General features: G+C 46.0%; 2 non-coding genes across 2 annotated transcripts; both read left to right on the forward strand.

Moving 5' to 3' along the window:
• Nucleotides 1-10,657: 10,657 nt before the first annotated feature.
• TRNAD-GUC (transfer RNA aspartic acid (anticodon GUC)) lies at nt 10,658-10,729 on the forward strand. Its single transcript has one exon. It is a non-coding gene; the product is annotated as a tRNA-Asp (tRNA).
• Nucleotides 10,730-13,188: 2,459 nt separating this feature from the next.
• Nucleotides 13,189-13,260, forward strand: TRNAD-GUC (transfer RNA aspartic acid (anticodon GUC)). Its single transcript has one exon. It is a non-coding gene; the product is annotated as a tRNA-Asp (tRNA).
• The last annotated feature ends 7,412 nt before the right edge of the window (nt 13,261-20,672 follow it).

Genomic DNA, 20,672 nt, shown 5'->3' on the forward strand with positions numbered 1-20,672 from the left:
GAAAGAGACGCGATGGTGCAGGATGTTAAAGATAAAGCGGAACTCCATATCTCTCATATGCAGGAAACTAGATCACACAGATCAAATTCATCTAAACATTCCTCCCGGTCATACAGATCATCGCGCTCTAGAAGCTCAGCCATGAGTGACAGAATAATAGAGGCCCGCATAAATGCAGAACAATCCAAGGCGAGACGTACCTTCATTGAGAAAACAGCTCTTGCAAAGGCAGAAGCAGAAGCTCGGATAAAGATTTTTGAATCAGAGATGGATGAGGAAATTGTGTTAGCCAAAGTAAGAATACTTGAGCAAGCATTGAGCCAAGGTCTTGATCCAGTCTGCTCGCTACCACAGGAAATGGACGATCCAGTCGATCGCACCAGTGACTATGTGCTGAAACAGTTACCCGTGCCACCCCTTATTTCCAGTACTGTACAAGTCGATAACACTGAAACCTCCGAACCAGCTTTACCTACGGTGCTAGTGCCACCCACAGCACCCGAGCAAGCTAATAACTGTCACCCGGGTGTGCCCACTCAAGGACAGTTATTACAGCAAGATCAGGTGCTTTCTGGCCTACCTCCACAGCTCAAGCAGCAGTCATCAGAATCTACAGAGGCTAAACCACGGCTCAACCCTGCAGCAACATCATTCTACCCGGTAGCGTCTCACCCTTTCACGCCAAGCAACCCATACGCCCCAGGGGCATCACAAGTTGTCATGGCAACAAGCAGTGAGAAATCAGATATGTCTGAGTTCGCCAGGTTTATGGTGAGCAGAGAGCTAATCAACACCAGTCTTTCAAAGTTCGATGACCGTGCAGAGAGCTATAGAGCCTGGAAAGCAACCTTCAAAGCTGCCATTGCCAACCTCAACCTAACCGTAGAGCAAGAACTTGACCTCATGATCAAATGGTTGGGCCCAGGCTCTACAAATCGTATCAAGAGCCTCAGAACTGTCTATGTGGGACAAGCAGAAGCAGGTCTCGCTGCCGCCTGGCAGAGACTTGAACGGACCTTTGGTAGTGCAGAAGCGATAGAGAAGGCCCTATTCCAGAGACTGCAAAACATCCCAAAGATCAATCTCAAGGAAGTCCATAAGCTTCAGGACTTAAGTGATCTGCTCATGGAACTGGAGCTAGCCAAAAGAGACCCTCGTTTGACTGGGCTGTGCTACCTGGATACAGCGCATGGAGTGAACCCAATTGTTGTGAAGCTACCATACGGTCTGCAAGAGAAGTGGGCAGCGTCGGTCTCAAGGTACAAAAGAGCACATGACGTCACCTTTCCCCCATTTATTCATTTCTGTAGGTTCATCGATGAACAGTCCCAGATGAGGAATGACCCCAGCCTTGACTTCCTGGGGTCCAACACTATAGCCTCAGCGACGTCATCATCAGGGTTTGAAAGTGTCATGCATAAACACAGAGACTTTAAGAGCAGCGTGAGCGTTAGAAAGACTAACCTACCATCACCTGCAGTACCCACGGGAAAACAGTACACTACCTCATTAGGAAACAAGTCCTTCAATCGTGAATGTCCCATTCATAAAAAAACCACACTCACTGAACAAATGCAGAGGGTTTAGATCCAAAACCATACAGGAGCGCAAGAAAGTCCTCACCGAGCTTGGGGTATGTTTCAGATGCTGCGCTTCATTGGAGCACATGGCCAAGGACTGTAAATCTGCCATCAAGTGTGAAGAGTGTCATAGCGAAAGACATGCCTCAGCTATGCACCCAACCCCACTCGCCAGGGACTCACCGGCTGCAGTCGCCATTAGCCCCGCTCCAAGTCATGGCGGGGAGCCCCAGAATCACGCCAACACCGCCACAGCTGTTTCCTGCTCATGCTTGGAAGTATGTGGGGAGAGTCAGAGTGAGAAATGTTGTGCCCGACTATGCCTAATCAAGGTTTACCCAGACGGACAACCAGAAAAGGCAGTAAGAATGTATGCCATCATCGACGACCAAAGTAACCGGTCCCTAGCGGGACCTAAATTCTTTGAAGCCTTTGGAATCAAAGGATCATCAGAACCCTACACCTTAAACACCTGCTCGGGCCGCATAGAGACTAGCGGCAGAAGGACACAAGGATTCATTGCTTCTCCTATCAATGGGGATACCGAAATACCCCTACCGACGCTGATCGAATGCGACCAAATACCCAACCATAGGGATGAGATTCCTACCCCAGAAGTTGCATTTCACCAACCACACCTAAGGCACCTAGCCAGCCTTATCCCACCTATGGACATCAACGCCGAGATTGTACTCCTGCTCGGCAGAGACAATCTAAGGGTACACAAGGTGCGTCAACAATGTAATGGTCCCGACTATGCACCATACGCCCAGAGACTGGACTTGGGATGGGTAGTCATAGGGAACGTATGCTTAGATCAACCAGGAATTGACTCCTTCAAGACTTATGTGCGTGGAGATGGACGCACAACTTGCATTAAGCCGTGTCCTCATCACTATGAGGTGAAAGAGAAGTCTCCAGACCTCATACAGCCACCTGACATAATTTCTCCCTTCTTTGCCGAAGACTTGGGGAGATCAGTCTTTCACACAACCAAGAACGACGATAAAGTAGCCTTGTCAGTAGAGGACAGAGAATTTGTCAAGATAATGGACAGAGAGTCCTTTAAAGACGAAACCGATCACTGGGTTTCTCCATTACCCTTCCGAGCTACCAGGCTAAGACTCCCTAACAATCTGGAACAAGCTCTGTCTAGATTTAACTCTCTTCAGCGTACCATGAACAGCAAGCCTGAAATGAGAAAACACATTGTCGCCTTTATGGATAAAATATTCCGTAACAACCACGCAGAAACAGCTCCATCCTTAAGGAAGAACGAAGAGTGCTGGTACTTGCCTTCATTCGGAGTGTATCATCAATGGAAACCTAATCAAATTAGGGTTGTTTTCGATTCAAGCGCCAAACATCAAGGTGTATCTCTAAATGATGTTCTTCTCACAGGTCCCAATCTGACAAATAACTTAGTAGGAGTGCTGATGAGGTTCAGGAAAGAGCCTGTCGCCATCACTGCCGACATTGAACAGATGTTCCACTGTTTCGTAGTCAGAGAGGACCACCGGAATTTCCTCAGGTTTCTGTGGTACAAGGACAATGACACCAATGCAAAGATGGTGGAGTATCGAATGAGGGTGCATGTATTTGGAAACAGCCCTTCACCTGCCGTAGCAACTTACGGCCTTCGGAGAACTGCATTAGAAGGAGAGTCCGAGTATGGAGCAGACGCGAGAGACTTTGTAGAAAAGGACTTCTACGTAGATGACGGACTCAAATCACTACCGACTGAAGAAGCGGCTATCAGTCTGCTCAAGAGGACTCAAAGAATGTTGTACCAAGCTAAACTTAGACTACACAAAATTGCTTCAAACAGCCTGGCCGTAATGAGAGCCTTCGAGTCAGGTGATCATGCACCTGGATTCAAGGACATTAACCTGGGACTGGACAGTCCACCTGTGCAGAGGATCTTGGGCCTCAGGTGGGATCTCTCGGCCGACTCCTTCGGTTTTCAAATAAGTTGTGCAGACAAGCCATTCACAAAACGTGGTGTCCTATCAGTGGTGAACAGCCTATTTGATCCGCTGGGATTTGTAGCGCCCATCACCATACAAGGTAGATCCCTACTGAGACAACTTTCTGAAACCGTCAAGGATTGGGATACCCCACTTCCTTCTGATAAAGAGCAAAAATGGGAAGCCTGGAAACAATGTTTGTGTGCCTTGGATGAGATCCACATCCCGAGATGCTATGTCAAAACCTCATCTACCTCTAGCATAAAGAAAGAACTCCACGTGTTCTCAGACGCCTCCACGGAAGCCATTGCAGCGGTTGCCTATCTGAAGGTGACAGAACTCAACAAACAAAGTCACATTGGATTCGTCTTTGGTAAGGCTAAGTTGGCTCCCAAGCCTGATCATACTATTCCCAGACTTGAACTCTGTGGGACTGTGTTAGCAGTGGAGATTGCAGACTTCATACAACAAGAACTGGGTGTCGACATAGAAGAGGTCCAGTATTACACGGACAGTAAGGTCGTTTTAGGTTACATTTATAATCGGACTAAACGATTTTATGTGTACGTCAGTAACCGCATAGAGAGAATCAGGAGGTCTTCAAAACCTGAACAATGGCACTATGTGCCATCCAACTTTAATCCAGCAGACCACGCCACTAGGCCGATGTCTATAGGTTCCTTTATTAACTCTTCTTGGCTTACAGGTCCGGAGTTTCTGTTGAGACAGAGGGACGAATGTGTACAGGAAGTTTTCAGCATCCAGGATCCGGATAATGATCCAGAAATCCGCGCTGAAGTTAGTGCATTAGTTACTGGAATAAAGCAAACCTCCAGCCTCGGTTGTCAGCGCTTCCAGCGTTTCTCCTGTTGGATGAGACTCGTCAGAACTATCGCTAGGTTAGTGCACATTGCGAGATGTTATCACAGTACTCAACAAGATAAGGATTGTCATGGCTGACACGTCTGTCATAAACCCCTCTCTGCTGAAGATATCTCTCATAGTGAGTCCCTCATAATACGCCATGTCCATCAGGAAGAATTCAACGTAGAATGGAAGTGCTTGTACAACAAACAGCGGATTCCAATAAAAGGCCCTCTTGCCAATTTAAATCCAGTTATGGACGGTTCTGGCTTGCTGAGAGTCGGTGGTCGTTTGAATCAAGCCCACCTAGGAGTTGCAGAACAAAATCCTCTCATCATTCCCAGCAAACATCATATCACTGTCTTGCTGATCCGACACCACCACGAAAAGGCTGAACACCAAGGCAGACAAATCTCTGAGGGCAGGTTACGGTCTGCAGGCCTTTGGATTATAGGTATGAAAAAACGTGTGGCCCAAATACTTCACGACTGCGTGCACTGTCGTAAAGCAAGAGGAAAACAACTATACCAACAAATGGCTGACTTGCCTGTGGATAGACTATGTACAGAGCCACCATTCACCTACGTTGGCCTAGACATTTTCGGGCCATGGATGGTGTCTGCACGCAGGACCCGTGGCGGTCACGCAAACAGTAAGCGTTGGGCTGTACTATTCACTTGCATGAGTGTGCGTGCCGTTCACATAGAGGTGATAGAATCCATGGACACATCCAGCCTTATTAATGCCTTAAGACGGTTCTTCGCAATCAGAGGACCAGCGAAACAGTTGAGGTCTGACCGCGGAGGAAACTTCATCAGAGCAAGTAAAGAACTGAACATCGATACCAAGCCCACTCAAGATCAGTTGGCAGAGAAAGGTTGCACTTGGATTTTAAATCCTCCTCATAGTTCCCACATGGGGGGCTCCTGGGAGAGGATGATCGGGATCTCACGCAGCATCTTGAATTCTATGTTAATGGGTGTAAACTCTTCAAGGCTCACACATGAGACCCTAGTCACCCTTCTCGCTGAAGTTTCAGCCATAATCAATTCAAGACCACTTGTGCCAGTGTCGATGGATCCTGAAACACCAACTGTACTGACTCCTGCTATTCTCCTTACCCAAAAAACGGAGGATACGCTAATACTTAGTAAAGAATTTACCCATGCGAACATCTACCAGAAACAATGGAAACGTGTACAATACCTAGCGGATTACTTCTGGAACAGGTGGCGAAAGGAGTATCTTGTGATTCTTCAAGGAAGAAGAAAATGGCAACACCACAAACCAAACTTGAAAGAAGGAGACCTCGTGTTGATGAAGGAGCAACAAACCGAACGGATTCACTGGCCTATGGGACTTATTACAAAGGTTTTTCCTAGCAAAGATGGCAGGGTCCGGAAGGTGGAGTTGACTATCTTCAGAAAGGGTGAGCATAAAACGTTTGCAAGGCCAATTAACGAACTTATTATGATACTACCCATCGAGAACATCCCTGCAGGATAAACAGAGCTGAACTTGAATTTTGTGGATCTTCTCCATTCCAAGTTTGAAACAGGACTATGTTGTAATGTTTCCTGTTTTATTCTAACATATTTGTTACAGGTTTGTTCCATATATTTTTTGGAAATTACTCATAGTGAAATTCCCTTGGGAATTTCAGACGGGGAGTGTGCTGTCTTCTGTACTGTTCTCATATTTATTTAACTGTCCACCATATTATCGGTTCTTCCATCACCATATTGTTTCTATGTATGGTCGTTTTGCTGCCATCTGCTGGCCAGAATTTGTATGCTGCACGCCTCTGTTCTTGTTAATAAAGCTTTCCTTTGCTGGGCGTGTTTTCAGGAGCCTGGGTCCATGTCACTTCCTGCAACCCTTGTGTGAGGGATCTGCTTTCTGTGTGACTGGACATTCATCACTCGGGCTCGTAAGGCATCAGTTTTTTGACCAGCAGTTAGCCTCAGGAAAGATATCAACAGACAACACCAAGGTCATTTCAGTATTATACCAATGTTTGTATTTTGGGTCAAATAAACCCACATTGATTCAAATCACCGTGTCTACGTGTATCCTTCTAACCTGAGCTTTTGCCGGTCCTGTCTGCTCCACTGCTTGGACACGAAGGTAGGAAAGTCACACAGCCACTACCAGTTACACCTTCATTCGCCTTCATGTGGAGACAGAATACCTTCCTTTAGTGCTTTTGATTGCTCTGCTGGATTTCCACCTTTGCAAATGAAACCCCAATACCGATTGTAAGAGTAAAATCCTTACTCTGCGCTTTCCAGCGGAAGGAAGTTGGTACAAAACGTAGTGGCGAGGTAAGTCCATTAGTTGATTCCCTTTTGATGACAATCCAAATTTTCAAGCAATTGTACTAGAAATAATAATGCCAAGGTCGCAGGTTCAATCCCCGTATGGTCCTGTTGCTTCTTTTCTCTCTTTTCAGCACAGTCTTAACATGAGCTGTTGCAACTTGCAAACCTTGTCCCGTACGCACGTTGCATCTGGCTAAAGAAAGCTACTGATACAGGATTTAGGGCTTTTTGGAGCACGTGCTTGCAGTTAGTCTGCGCTTTCCAGTGGAAGGAAGTTGGTACAAAACGTAGTGGCGAGGTAAGTCCTTTAGTTGATTCCCTTTTGATGACAATCCAAATTTTCAAGCAATTGTACTGGAAATAATAATGGCAAGGTCGCGAGTTCCATCCCGGTACAAGCCAGTCGCTTCTATTCTCTCCTTTCAGTACAGTCTTAAAAGGTGCGTGAGCTTTTGCAGTGTACAAACCTTGCACCACACACTCTTTAAATCTGTCTAACGAAAGTCACTGATACAGGTTTTTGGGGCTTTCGGGAGCGGACAAACCCACAGCTAGTCCTCGTTAGTATAGTGGTGAGTATCCCCGCCTGTCACACGCGAGACCGGGGTTCGATTTCCCGACAGCGAGTCCTTCCTTTAGCGCTTTTGATTGCTCTGCTGGATTTCCCCCTTTGCAAATGAAACCCAAATACCGATTGTAAGAGTAAAATCCTTACTCTGCGCTTTCCAGTGGAAGGAATTGGTACAAAACGTAGTGGCTAGGTAAGTCCTTTAGTTGATTCCCTTTTGGTGACAATCCAAATTTTCAAGCAATTGCACTGGAAATAATAATGCCAAGGTCGCAGCTTCAATCCCCGTATGGTCCTGTTGCTTCTTTTCTCTCTTTTCAGCACAGTCTTAACATGAGCTGTTGCAATGTGCAAACCTTGTCCCGTACGCATGTTGCATCTGGCTAAGGAAAGCTACTGATACAGGATTTAGGGCTTTTTGGAGCACGTGCTTGCAGTTAGTCTGCGCTTTCCAGCGGAAGGAAGTTGGTACAAAACGTAGTGGCGAGGTAAGTCCTTTAGTTGATTCCCTTTTGATGACAATCTAAATTTTCAAGCAATTGTAATGGAAATAATAATGCCAAGGTCGCAGGTTCAATCCCCGTATGGTCCTGTTGCTTCTTTTCTGATACAGGATTTAGGGCTTTTTGGAGCACGTGCTTGCAGTTAGTCCTCCTTAGTATAGAGTAAACTTCTTACTCTGCGCTGTCCACCTCTGAATCTGTTGCGCATGGATAGTATTAAATACGTCTCGCAAGCCTGATTGCCTATGGCGGGAGATATGGTAAGGTGTCTCTGACTAGCACTCGTCCTCTTTTTCACAAGCTGGGGCAAGCCCGGGGGTAGAGACCCTTTACCTTTTTAACGATACAGCTTGTCCATTAGTAGCTTTTTTGATGATGACAATACAAATTTTTGGGCACTTGTACGGGAAATAATAATGGCAAGGTCGTGAGTTCCATCCCGGTACAAGCCAGTCACTTCTATTCTCTCCTTTCAGTATAGTCTTAAAAGGTGTGAAGTTGGTACAAAATGTAGTGGCGAGGTAAGTCCTTTAGTTGATTCCCTTTTGATGACAATCCAAATTTTCAACTAATTGTACTGGAAATAATAATGCCAAGGTCGCAGGTTCAATCCCCGTATGGTCCTGTTGCTTCTTTTCTCTCTTTTCAGCACAGTCTTAACATGAGCTGTTGCAACTTGCATACCTTGTCCCATAAGCACGTTGCATCTGGCTAAGGAAAGCTACTGATACAGGATTTAGGGCTTTTTGGAGCACATGCTTGCAGTTAGTCCTCCTTAGTATAGAGTAAACTCTTTACTCTGCGCTGTCCACCTCTGAATCTGTTGCGGATGGATAGCATTAAATACGTCTCGCAAGCCTGATTGCCTATGCCGGGAGATATGGTAAGATCTCTAACTAGCACTCGTCCTCTTTTTCACAAGCTGGGGCAAGCCCGGGGGTAGAGACCCTTTACCTTTTTAACGATACAGCTTGTCCATTAGTAGCTTTTTTGATGATAACAATACAAATTTTTGGGCAATTGTACGGGAAATAATAATGGCAAGGTCGCGAGTTCCATCCCGGTACAAGCCAGTCACTTCTATTCTCTCCTTTCAGTACAGTCTTAAAAGGTGCGTGAGCTTTTGCAGTGTACAAACCTTGCACCAGACACTCTTTAAATCTGTCTAACGAAAGTCACTGATACAGGTTTTAGGGCTTTCGGGAGCAGCCGCACCCACAGCTAGTCCTCGTTAGTATAGTGGTGAGTATCCCCGCCTGTCACGCGGGAGACCGGGGTTCGATTTCACGACAGCGAGTCCTTCCTTTAGCGCTTTTGATTGCTCTGCTGGATTTCCCCCTTTGCAAATGAAACCCAAATACCGATTGTAAGAGTAAAATCCTTACTCTGCGCTTTCCAGTGGAAGGAATTGGTACAAAACGTAGTGGCTAGGTAAGTCCTTTAGTTGATTCCCTTTTGGTGACAATCCAAATTTTCAAGCAATTGTACTGGAAATAATAATGCCAAGGTCGCAGCTTCAATCCACGTATGGTCCTGTTGCTTCTTTTCTCTCTTTTCAGCACAGTCTTAACATGAGCTGTTGCAACGTGCAAACCTTGTCCTGTACGCACGTTGCATCTGGCTAAGGTAAGCTACTGATACAGGATTTAGGGCTTTTTGGAGCACGTGCTTGCAGTTAGTCTGCGCTTTCCAGCGGAAGGAAGTTGGCACAAAACGTAGTGGCGAGGTAAGTCCTTTAGTTGATTCCCTTTTGATGACAATCCAAATTTTCAAGCAATTGTAATGGAAATAATAATGCCAAGGTCGCAGGTTCAATCCCCGTATGGTCCTGTTGGTTCTTTTCTCTCTTTTCAGCACAGTCTTAACATGAGCTGTTGCAACGTGCAAACCTTGTCCTGTACGCACGTTGCATCTGGCTAAGGTAAGCTACTGATACAGGATTTAGGGCTTTTTGGAGCACGTGCTTGCAGTTAGTCTGCGCTTTCCAGCGGAAGGAAGTTGGCACAAAACGTAGTGGCGAGGTAAGTCCTTTAGTTGATTCCCTTTTGATGACAATCCAAATTTTCAAGTAATTGTAATGGAAATAATAATGCCAAGGTCGCAGGTTCAATCCCCGTATGGTCCTGTTGGTTCTTTTCTCTCTTTTCAGCACAGTCTTAACATGAGCTGTTGCAACGTGCAAACCTTGTCCTGTACGCACGTTGCATCTGGCTAAGGTAAGCTACTGATACAGGATTTAGGGCTGTTTGGAGCACGTGCTTGCAGTTAGTCTGCGCTTTCCAGCGGAAGGATGTTGGTACAAAACGTAGTGGCAAGGTAAGTCCTTTAGTTGATTCCCTTTTGATGACAATCCAAATTTCCAAGCAATTGTACTGGAAATAATAATGGCAAGGTCGCGAGTTCCATCCCGGTACAAGCCAGTCGCTTCTATTCTCTCCTTTCAGTACAGTCTTAAAAGGTGCGTGAGCTTTTGCAGTGTACAAACCTTGCACCACACACTCTTTAAATCTAACGAAAGTCACTGATACAGCTTTTAGGGCTTTCAGGAGCAATTGCACCCACAGTTAGTATAGTGGTGAGTATCCCTGCCTGTCACGCTAGAGACCGGGGTTCGATTCCTTTCTTGATGATGACAATACAAATTTTTGGGCAATTGTACGGGAAATAATAATGGCAAGGTCGCGAGTTCCATCCCGGTACAAGCCAGTCACTTCTATTCTCTCCTTTCAGTACAGTCTTAAAAGGTGCGTGAGCTTTTGCAGTGTACAAACCTTGCACCAGACACTCTTTAAATCTAACGAAAGTCACTGATACAGGTTTTAGGGCTTTCGGGAGCAGCCGCACCCACAGCTAGTCCTCGTTAGTATAGTGGTGAGTATCCCCGCCTGTCACGCGGGAGACCGGGGTTCGATTCCCTGACGGGGAGGCCTTCCATTAGTGCTTTTGATTGCTCTGCTGGATTTCCAGCTTTGCAAATGAAACCCCAATACCGATTGTAAGAGTAAAATCCTTACTCTGCGCTTTCCAGCAGAAGGAAGTTGGTACAAAACGTCGTGGCGAGGTAAGTCATTTAGATGATTCCCTTTTGATGACAATCCAAATTTTCAAGCAATTGTACTGGAAATAATAATGGCAAGGTCGCAGGTTCAATCCCCGTATGGTCCTGTTGCTTCTTTTCTCTCTTTTCAGCACAGTCTTAACATGAGCTGTTGCAACTTGCAAACCTTGTCCCATACGCACGTTGCATCTGGCTAAGGAAAGCTACTGCAACAGGATTTAGGGCTTTTTGGAGCACGTGCTTGCACTTAGTCCTCCTTAGTATAGAGTAAACTTCTTACTCTGCGCTGTCCACCTCTGAATCTGTTGCGGATGGATAGTAATAAATACGTCTCGCAAGCCTGATTGCCTATGGCGGGAGATATGGTAAGGTCTCTCTGACTAGCACTTGTCCTCTTTTTCACAAGCTGGGTCTTGCAAGCCTGATTGCCTATGGCGGGAGATATGGTAAGGTCTCTCTGACTAGCACTCATCCTCTTTTTCACAAGCTGGGGCAAGCCCGGGGGTAGAGACTCTTTACCTTTTTAACGATACATCTTGTCCATTAGTAGCTTTTTTGATGATGACAATACAAATTTTTAGGCAATTGTACGGGAAATAATAATGGCAAGGTCGTGAGTTCCATCCCGGTACAAGCCAGTCACTTCTATTCTCTCCTTTCAGTACAGTCTTAAAAGGTACGAAGTTGGTACAAAACGTAGTGGCGAGGTAAGTCCTTTAGTTGATTCCCTTTTGATGACAATCCAAATTTTCAAGCAATTGTACTGGAAATAATAATGGCAAGGTCGCGAGTTCCATCCTGGTACAAGCCAGTCGCTTCTATTCTCTCCTTTCAGTACAGTCTTAAAAGGTGCGTGAGCTTTTGCAGTGTACAAACCTTGCAACACACACTCTTTAAATCTAACGAAAGTCACTGATACAGCTTTTAGGGCTTTCAGGAGCAATTGCACCCACAGCTAGTCCTCGTTAGTATAGTGGTGAGTATCCCCACCTGTCACGCTGGAGACCGGGGTTCGATTCCCTGACAGGGAGGCTTTCTTTTGATTGCTCTGCTGGAGTTCCACCTTTGCAAATGAAACCCCAATACCGATTGTAAGAGTAAAATAATTACTCTGCGTTTTCCAGCGGAAGGAAGTTGGTACAAAACGTAGTGGCGAGGTAAGTCCTTTAGTTGATTCCCTTTTGATGACAATCCAAATTTTCAAGCAATTGTACTGGAAATAATAATGCCAAGGTCACAGGTTCAATCCCCGTATGGTCCTGTTGCTTCTTTTCTCTCTTTTCAGCACAGTCTTAACATGAGCTGTTGCAACTTGCAAACCTTGTCCCATAGGCACATTGCATCTGGCTAAGGAAAGCTACTGATACAGGATTTAGGGCTTTTTGGAGCACGTGCTTGCAGTTAGTCTGCGCTTTCCAGCGGAAGGAAGTTGGTACAAAACGTAGTGGCGAGGTAAGTCCTTTAGTTGATTCCCTTTTGATGACAATGCAAATTTTCAAGCAATTGTACTGGAAATAATAATGCCAAGGTCGTAGGTTCAATCCCCGTATGGTCCTGTTGGTTCTTTTCTCTCTTTTCAGCACAGTCTTAACATGAGCTGTTGCAACGTGCAAACCTTGTCCCGTACGCACGTTGCATCTGGCTAAGGAAAGCTACTGCAACAGGATTTAGGGCTTTTTGGAGCACGTGCTTGCACTTAGTCCTCCTTAGTATAGAGTAAACTTCTTACTCTGCGCGGTCCACCTCTGAATCTGTTGCGGATGGATAGTAATAAATACGTCTCGCAAGCCTGATTGCCTATGGCGGGAGATATGGTAAGGTCTCTCTGACTAGCACTCGTCCTCTTTTTCACAAGCTGGGGCAAGCCCGGGGGTAGAGACCCTTTACCTTTTTAACGATACAGCTTGTCCATTAGTAGCTTTTTTGATGATGACAATACAAATTTTTGGCCAATTGTACGGGAAATAATAATGGCAAGGTCGCGGGTTCCATCCCGGTACTAGCCAGTCACTTCTATTCTCTCCTTTCAGTACAGTCTTAAAAGGTGCAAAGTTGGTACAAAACGTAGTGGCGAGGTAAGTCCTTTAGTTGATTCCCTTTTGATGACAATCCAAATTTTCAAGCAATTGTACTGGAAATAATAATGGCAAGGTCGCGAGTTCCATCCTGGTACAAGCCAGTCGCTTCTATTCTCTCCTTTCAGTACAGTCTTAAAAGGTGCGTGAGCTTTTGCAGTGTACAAACCTTGCACCACACACTCTTTAAATCTAACGAAAGTCACTGATACAGCTTTTAGGGCTTTCAGGAGCAATTGCACCCACAGCTAGTCCTCGTTAGTATAGTGGTGAGTATCCCCGCCTGTCACGCGGGAGACCGGGGTTCGATTCCCCGACGGGGAGGCTTTCTTTTAGCGCTTTTGATTGCTCTGCTGGAGTTCCACCTTTGCAAATGAAACCCCAATACCGATTGTAAGAGTAAAATAATTACTCTGCGCTTTCCAGCGGAAGGAAGTTGGTACAAAACGTAGTGGCGAGGTAAGTCCTTTAGTTGATTCCCTTTTGATGACAATCCAAATTTTCAAGCAATTGTACTGGAAATAATAATGCCAAGGTCGCAGGTTCAATCCCCGTATGGTCCTGTTGCTTCTTTTCTCTCTTTTCAGCACAGTCTTAACATGAGCTGTTGCAACTTGCAAACCTTGTCCCAGACGCACATTGCATCTGGCTAAGGAAAGCTACTGATACAGGATTTAGGGCTTTTTGGAGCACGTGCTTGCAGTTAGTCTGCGCTTTTCAGCGGAAGGAAGTTGGTACAAAACGTAGTGGCGAGGTAAGTCCTTTAGTTGATTCCCTTTTGATGACAATGCAAATTTTCAAGCAATTGTACTGGAAATAATAATGCCAAGGTCGCAGGTTCAATCCCCGTATGGTCCTGTTGGTTCTTTTCTCTCTTTTCAGCACAGTCTTAACATGAGCTGTTGCAACGTGCAAACCTTGTCCCGTACGCACATTGCATCTGGCTAAGGAAAGCTACTGATACAGGATTTAGGGCTTTTTGGAGCACGTGCTTGCAGTTAGTCCTCCTTAGTATAGAGTAAACTTCTTACTCTGCGCTGTCCACCTCTGAATCTGTTGCGGATGGATAGCATTAAATACGTCTCGCAAGCCTGATTGCCTATGCCGGGAGATATGGTAAGATCTCTAACTAGCACTCGTCCTCTTTTTCACAAGCTGGGGCAAGCCCGGGGGTAGAGACCCTTTACCTTTTTAACGATACAGCTTGTCCATTAGTAGCTTTTTTGATGATGACAATACAAATTTTTGGGCAATTGTACGGGAAATAATAATGGCAAGGTCGCGAGTTCCATCCCGGTACAAGCCAGTCACTTCTATTCTCTCCTTTCAATACAGTCTTAAAATGTGCGTGAGCTTTTGCAGTGTACAAACCTTGCACCAGACACTCTTTAAATCTAACGAAAGTCACTGATACAGCTTTTAGGGCTTTCGGGAGCAGCCGCACCCACAGCTAGTCCTCGTTAGTATAGTGGTGAGTATCCCCGCCTGTCACGCGGGAGACTGGGGCTCGATTCCCTGACGGGGAGGCTTTCCAGTAGTGCTTTTGATTGCTCTGCTGGATTTCCACCTTTGCAAATGAAACCCCAATACCCATTGTAAGAGTAAAATCCTTACTTTGCGCTTTCCAGCGGAAGGAAGTTGGTACAAAACGTAGTGGCGAGGTAAGTACTTTAGTTGATTCCCTTTTGATGACAATTACATGATTTTGCTATTTACATGACGAAAAGTCATGATTTTATTAAAGACACGGAGGCGAGTATTGCTTAACTCTTTCTTTACTGGATAAAATAGCCGCAAGAAAACATGAATAAAGGTACAAAGAGAAAAAATATATAGTATAACATGTGACTCCAACAACCAATCCCACAACAGACTGCTTCATAACGCCAAACTCCTCCTCCAAAACTTCCTCTTTCTTTGGCTGGCGAACGTGAAGAAACTTGGAACCAGCAGTCAGACACGAACGTCAAGGTCCCGAAATCCACATCTGGGAGAAACGTAGAACAAAGAAACATCCTGGAATCCACTTAGGCTGCAGAAGAAACAAGAAATAGTAGGCGATCCATGGGTTAATACCAGCGGACCAAACAGAAATATACGGCATAGGCAACAAATACAAAACTGACAATGAGGATACAGAACATCATACACAATCAAAGATGTAATGAAAAGAGAAATAATTAAACTGATCATATGAGTATGCACCCAACACTTACCCATACCAGAACCAATCATCGGGAGTGAACGAGGAAAAATCAGACGAAGGGAGGGAAGCAATACTCGCCTCCGTGTCTTTAATAAAATCATGACTTTTCGTCATGTAAATAGCAAAATCATGTAATTTTATGACAAGACACGGAGGCTCCTCTTGCAAGTTTAAAGCTGGGCAATAATCGAGGAGAACAGATGAGGATGACCCTCCGGATTCCGTAGAAGGAAGAGTGACGTTGGCAACAACCTGGGGTGGTCTATCGACATTTCCAACAGAGAAGGGAACCACGGTTGCGACCTCCATAGTGGCGCAATGATCACCAACTGAACCCCTTGACGTCTGACTTGAAGTAGGGTACGAGGGATCATGGAAAAGGGGGGAAACGCATAATGGAGGTTTCCCGTCCAATCCTGCGCGAACGCCTCTACTGCCACAGCTTCCGGGTCCGGACGCCAGCTGAAGAACCTCGGGAGCTGAGCGTTGAGTCTGGAGGCGAACAGGTCTGTACATAAAGGGCCCCAAAGAGAAGCGATAGAAAGGAACACCGTCGGATCCAATTTCCAGTCGCTGTAGTCCCGCAGGTATCGTGAGTACCAATCCGCTACCGTGTTGTGCAGACCCGGTAAGTATTCGGCCTGGATGGTAATGTTCCTGAGAAGACAGTGGTGCCAGAAATCCAACGCCAGAATCGCCAATGCCTTGGAATGGGTACCCCCCATGTGGTTGATGTATCGGACTGCCGAGACATTGTCCATCCGGAGTCTGATACAAACATTGGCGCAATCTTTCGAAAAACTGCGAACAGCAAACGATCCTGCCAGAAGTTCCAAACAATTGATATGGAGCCTGGTTTCCCCTGGAGACCAACTGCCTCCCGTAGTGAATCCCTCGCAATGAGCACCCCAACCATGAAGGCTGGCATCCGAGTCTATGGTGAACTCCGGTTGCGGACCCATAATGGCTCTGCCATTCCACGCTTCCAGGTTCTTGATCCACCATCGCAATTCGTCCCGTGTGTCCGAGTCCAAGGAAATGAGATCTGCGTAAGAAGCCCCTTCGCGGAGGTGAGCTATCTTCAGACGTTGAAGAGCTCGATAGTGCAACGGGGCAGGAAAGATCGCCTGGATCGATGATGTTAACAATCCCATGATCCTGGCAAGGTAACAAATAGAAATGAAAGGGCGGTTGAGAGCCCGGGTCAATTCCTTGCGAATAGTACGGATCTTGGCAGAGGGTAGACTGAGGGACCCTGATTCCGCGTCCACTAGGAAACCCAGAAATTCCATCCTGTGGGCAGGCGTCATACATGACTTCTCCTCGTTGATGAGGAAGCCCAAATCCACCAGAAGGGTAATTGTCAACTGAAGGTGCAACAACAACGTCTGCTGGTCCTGGGCCATGATCAGGAGATCGTCCAGGTAGATGATAAGCCTTACTCCTTGCATACGAAGCCAAGCCACCACAGGCCGTAGCAGTTTGGTGAAGCACCACGGAGCTGATGAAAGCCCAAAAGGAAGACATGTAAAACGCCATCTCCGTGCCTTCCAAAAGAACTGGAGCAGGTCCCGCGACGTTTCTGCCATGGGTACAGTGAGATACGTGTCTTGTAAGTCCAACTTCACCATCCAGTCGTTTGGTAAAAGTAAGTCTCGAAGGAGATGGATTCCTTCCATCTTGAAATGTCTGTAACGAACTAAAGCGTTTAGTGACCTGAGATTGATCACTGGACGAAAGCCGCCTCCCTTCTTTTGAACCAGAAATATGTTGCTTACATAACCTGGCGACTCTGCGTTGGCGAGTTCTATAGCACCTTTCTCCCATAAATTTGACAATTCTGTCTCTATCAAAATCTGGTCTTGAGGGGAGAACATAATAGGAGACGGAAGAACAGGCTGGTACGGAATATCTATCAACTCTATTTCGTAACCCCGAACACAATTGAGGACCCACACGTCTGCCGTGAGATTTTCCCAAGCAGGGAAAAAATGACGGAGACGACCTCCCACCAGAAGACGGGAAGAAGGGATGGTTATATGTGTACTCACCATAGGGACGTCGCTGTGCTCTTCCCGAACCTCGTGAGCGCCATGGTCTGGCTCTTGACGGGAAAAATGGTGAAACCTGTCTGTACTGTCGGAAGTTGTCCATCCTGGTAGGAGGGGGTTGAGAGAAAGAGCCTCTGGAAGTTCGTGATGAACTAAAGGTGTTACGGCCGGCCAGACGGCCCCTGAATCTGCCGGCCCTGGTGGAAACCCGATTGTCGAAGACACGTCTCATAGAGGATTGGGCCTTATCTAACGCAGTGAAAGCCCCTACAAACCTCCCAAGTTCTTTTATGAAAGAATCTCCAAACAATAGCCCCTGAGCATCCTTGCCCGATTCAGTAAGGGCAAGGTTAACCAACTTAGGCTCCACTTTTAAGAGAATGGCTTTACGCCTCTCAATACAAAATGAGGTGTTAACGTTGCCCGCAATACATATAGCCCTCTGGATCCAGCCTAAGAGGGTATCCGGGTCAACGGCCTCACCCTTGTCTTTGGCAGTAGCCGCCAATTCAAACAATTTGGCCAAAGGACCAAAAATATCTAGGTGCTTGTCTTGACAAGACTTGAGGGCAGCCTCTAAGCCCTTTCTGGGGTTCCACCCTGACTTAGATAAGTATTGAACCATTTTAGGGTCCACCACAGGAGTCTCACAGACCTTGTTAGGTACAATAGGTCGTGGACATTCAGCCCGGAGCTTTTGTCTAGCAGTTTTACTAAGTGGTCGCCTGACCCATTTCTCGAGGTATTGGGCGATATGATCCGCCGGAACCCATTCAGCTGATCTAGGGTGATGGAGATCCTCGGGATCGAAAAGGGAATCACACTGGGGATCCAGAATACCCTCCGTGGTCGGGGAAACGTGAGAGACCTTTTGGTCCTCGAGAGTGGGGGATGCTAGCCCCGAGGAACGTAAAGGTTCCTCATCCAAAACCTCATCCTCGGCCGAGGACACATCCGACACAGACCAGACCTCCTCTGCGGAGTCAAGCTCCGAATCCGAAACGTCGATGAGTGCCTTTGCGCACTTCCACCGCCGCGCCCGTTCTGCCTGGCGCGGAAAGGCTCGTTTGCGTGCTGAAATCACGCCATCTTGGGCGGCATGTACATCGCCAGTCATATAATTTCTGGAGGTCGGAGGATTAAGATGCTTACGTTTAGCAAGCGCCTTCCTAGGTGCTGATAACGTGGGAGGGGCTGAGGAATGATGGTCAGGTGGTAAACTAGAAGTATGTTGAGGTACATTTTGATGAGAGGATTTTAGGGCCTGAGAAATTGAGTGAGACAATGTGGAGGTCATGGAGCCCATGGCTGCCAAAATGGCCTCTGAGACAGACTTTTGAAAGTCCATGTGGAGGCCTGCCCCTGAAGAGGATTCACCTCCTTCCATACTCATAGGTGAAACATTAGCAGTAACTTCCCCAGTAGGGGTTAAATTTTTGGTTGCCTGAGCAGGCATATCACTAGAAGTTTTATGCATGACTGAACAGGTGCTTAGAAGATAAGAACCTATGTGAAGAAAAAACTAACCTACTAAAATAAACTTACCCCTGCCTGGAAAAAACTGTGAAAAAAGTAATAAAACGCGGTACTGCAAGACAAAGACAGGTCCACCAGGGTGTAAGAGATGCTGATAGGTAGAAACGCCTGAAAACGATCAGAAAACGCTAACACGGCCGTCACAGCAGGCTTCGTGAGGAAGAAAAACGAAGCCACAATATGAAGAAACGGCGGACTCGCAGAGAAAAAAAAAAACCCGCGAACAGCCGAAAAACGGAACGGAGCCGTCGGGTTCGCGTCTAAGAGGGACACAACTCAAACAAACTAAAGTCCAAGGCAGAACCAAACTCAAAAGCACAACGAACTGACAATAAGGAGAGAGTAACACTGGAGGTAGGAAACACTACATACGAAAGAGGGGTCAGCCGAAGGAGAAATAAGCAATAGAGCAAAATAAGAAAATACACATATCGAAGAATTATATTAAAAAAAATCAAATATATATGGTAAAATATGAGAGAATGCACTGGCAATACTTATCTTTCCAGTGAGCAGCAAAGAAAGAGGAAGTTTTGGAGGAGGAGTTTGGCGTTATGAAGCAGTCTGTTGTGGGATTGATTGTTGGAGTCACATGTTATACTATATATTTTTTCTCTTTGTACCTTTATTCATTTTTTCTTGCTGCTATTTTATCCAGTAAAGAAAGAGTTAAGCAATAGGAGCCTCCGTGTCTTGTCATAAAATCCAAATTTTCAAGCAATTGTACTGGAAATAATAATGCCAAGGTCGCAGGTTCAATCCCCGTATGGTCCTGTTGCTTCTTTTCTCTCTTTTCAGCACAGTCTTAACATGAGCTGTTGCAACGTGCAAACCTTGTCCCATACGCACGTCGTATCTGGCTAAGGAAAGCTACTGATACAGGATTTAGGGCTTTTTGGAGCACGTGCTTGCAGTTAGTCTGCGCTTTCCAGCGGACGGAAGTTGGTACAAAACGTAGTGGCGAGTTAAGTCCTTTAGTTGATTCCCTTTTGATGACAATCCAAATTTTCAAGCAATTGTACTGGAAATAATAATGCCAAGGTCGCAGGTTCAATCCCCGTATGGTCCTGTTGCTTCTTTTCTCTCTTTTCAGCACAGTCTTAACATGAGCTGTTGCAACGTGCAAACCTTGTCCCGTACGCACGTCGTATCTGGCTAAGGAAAGCTACTGATACAGGATTTAGCGCTTTTTGGAGCACGTGCTTGTAGTTAGTCCTCCTTAGTATAGAGTAAACTTCTTACTCTGTGCTGTCTACCTCTGAATCTGTTGCGGATGGATAGTATTAAATACGTCTCGCAAGCCTAATTGCCTATGCCGGGAGATATGGTAAGGTATCTCTAACTAGCACTCGTCCTCTTTTTCACAAGCTGGGGCAAGCCCAGAGGTAGAGACTCTTTACCTTTTTAACGATACAGCTTGTCCATTAGTAGCTTTTTTGATGATGACAATACAAATTTTTGGCGCAATTGTACGGGAAATAATAATGGCAAGGTCGCGAGTTCCATCCCGGTACAAGCCAGTCACTTCTATTCTCTCCTTTCAGTACAGTCTTAAAAGGTGCGAAGTTGGTACAAAACGTAGTGGCGAGGTAAGTCCTTTAGTTGATTCCCTTTTGATGACAATCCAAATTTTCAAGCAATTGTACTGGAAATAATAATGGCAAGGTCACGAGTTCCATCCCGGTACAAGCCAGTCGCTTCTATTCTCTCCTTTCAGTACAGTCTTAAAAGGTGCGTGAGCTTTTGCAGTGTACAAATCTTGCACCACACACTCTTTAAATCTGTCTAACGAAAATCACTGATACAGGTTTTGTGGCTTTCGGGAGCGGCCACACCCACTGCTAGTCCTCGTTAGTATAGTGGTGAGTATCCCTGCCGGTCACGTGGGAGTTCGATTCCCTGACGGGGAGGCCTTCTGTGCTGTCTTCTGTACTGTTCTCATA

This window comes from Sceloporus occidentalis, unplaced genomic scaffold (assembly GCF_023333645.1).
Source record: "Sceloporus occidentalis isolate IW3139 unplaced genomic scaffold, rSceOcc1.0.p SCAF_22, whole genome shotgun sequence".
In the NCBI taxonomy this organism is placed as follows: domain Eukaryota; kingdom Metazoa; phylum Chordata; class Lepidosauria; order Squamata; family Phrynosomatidae; genus Sceloporus; species Sceloporus occidentalis.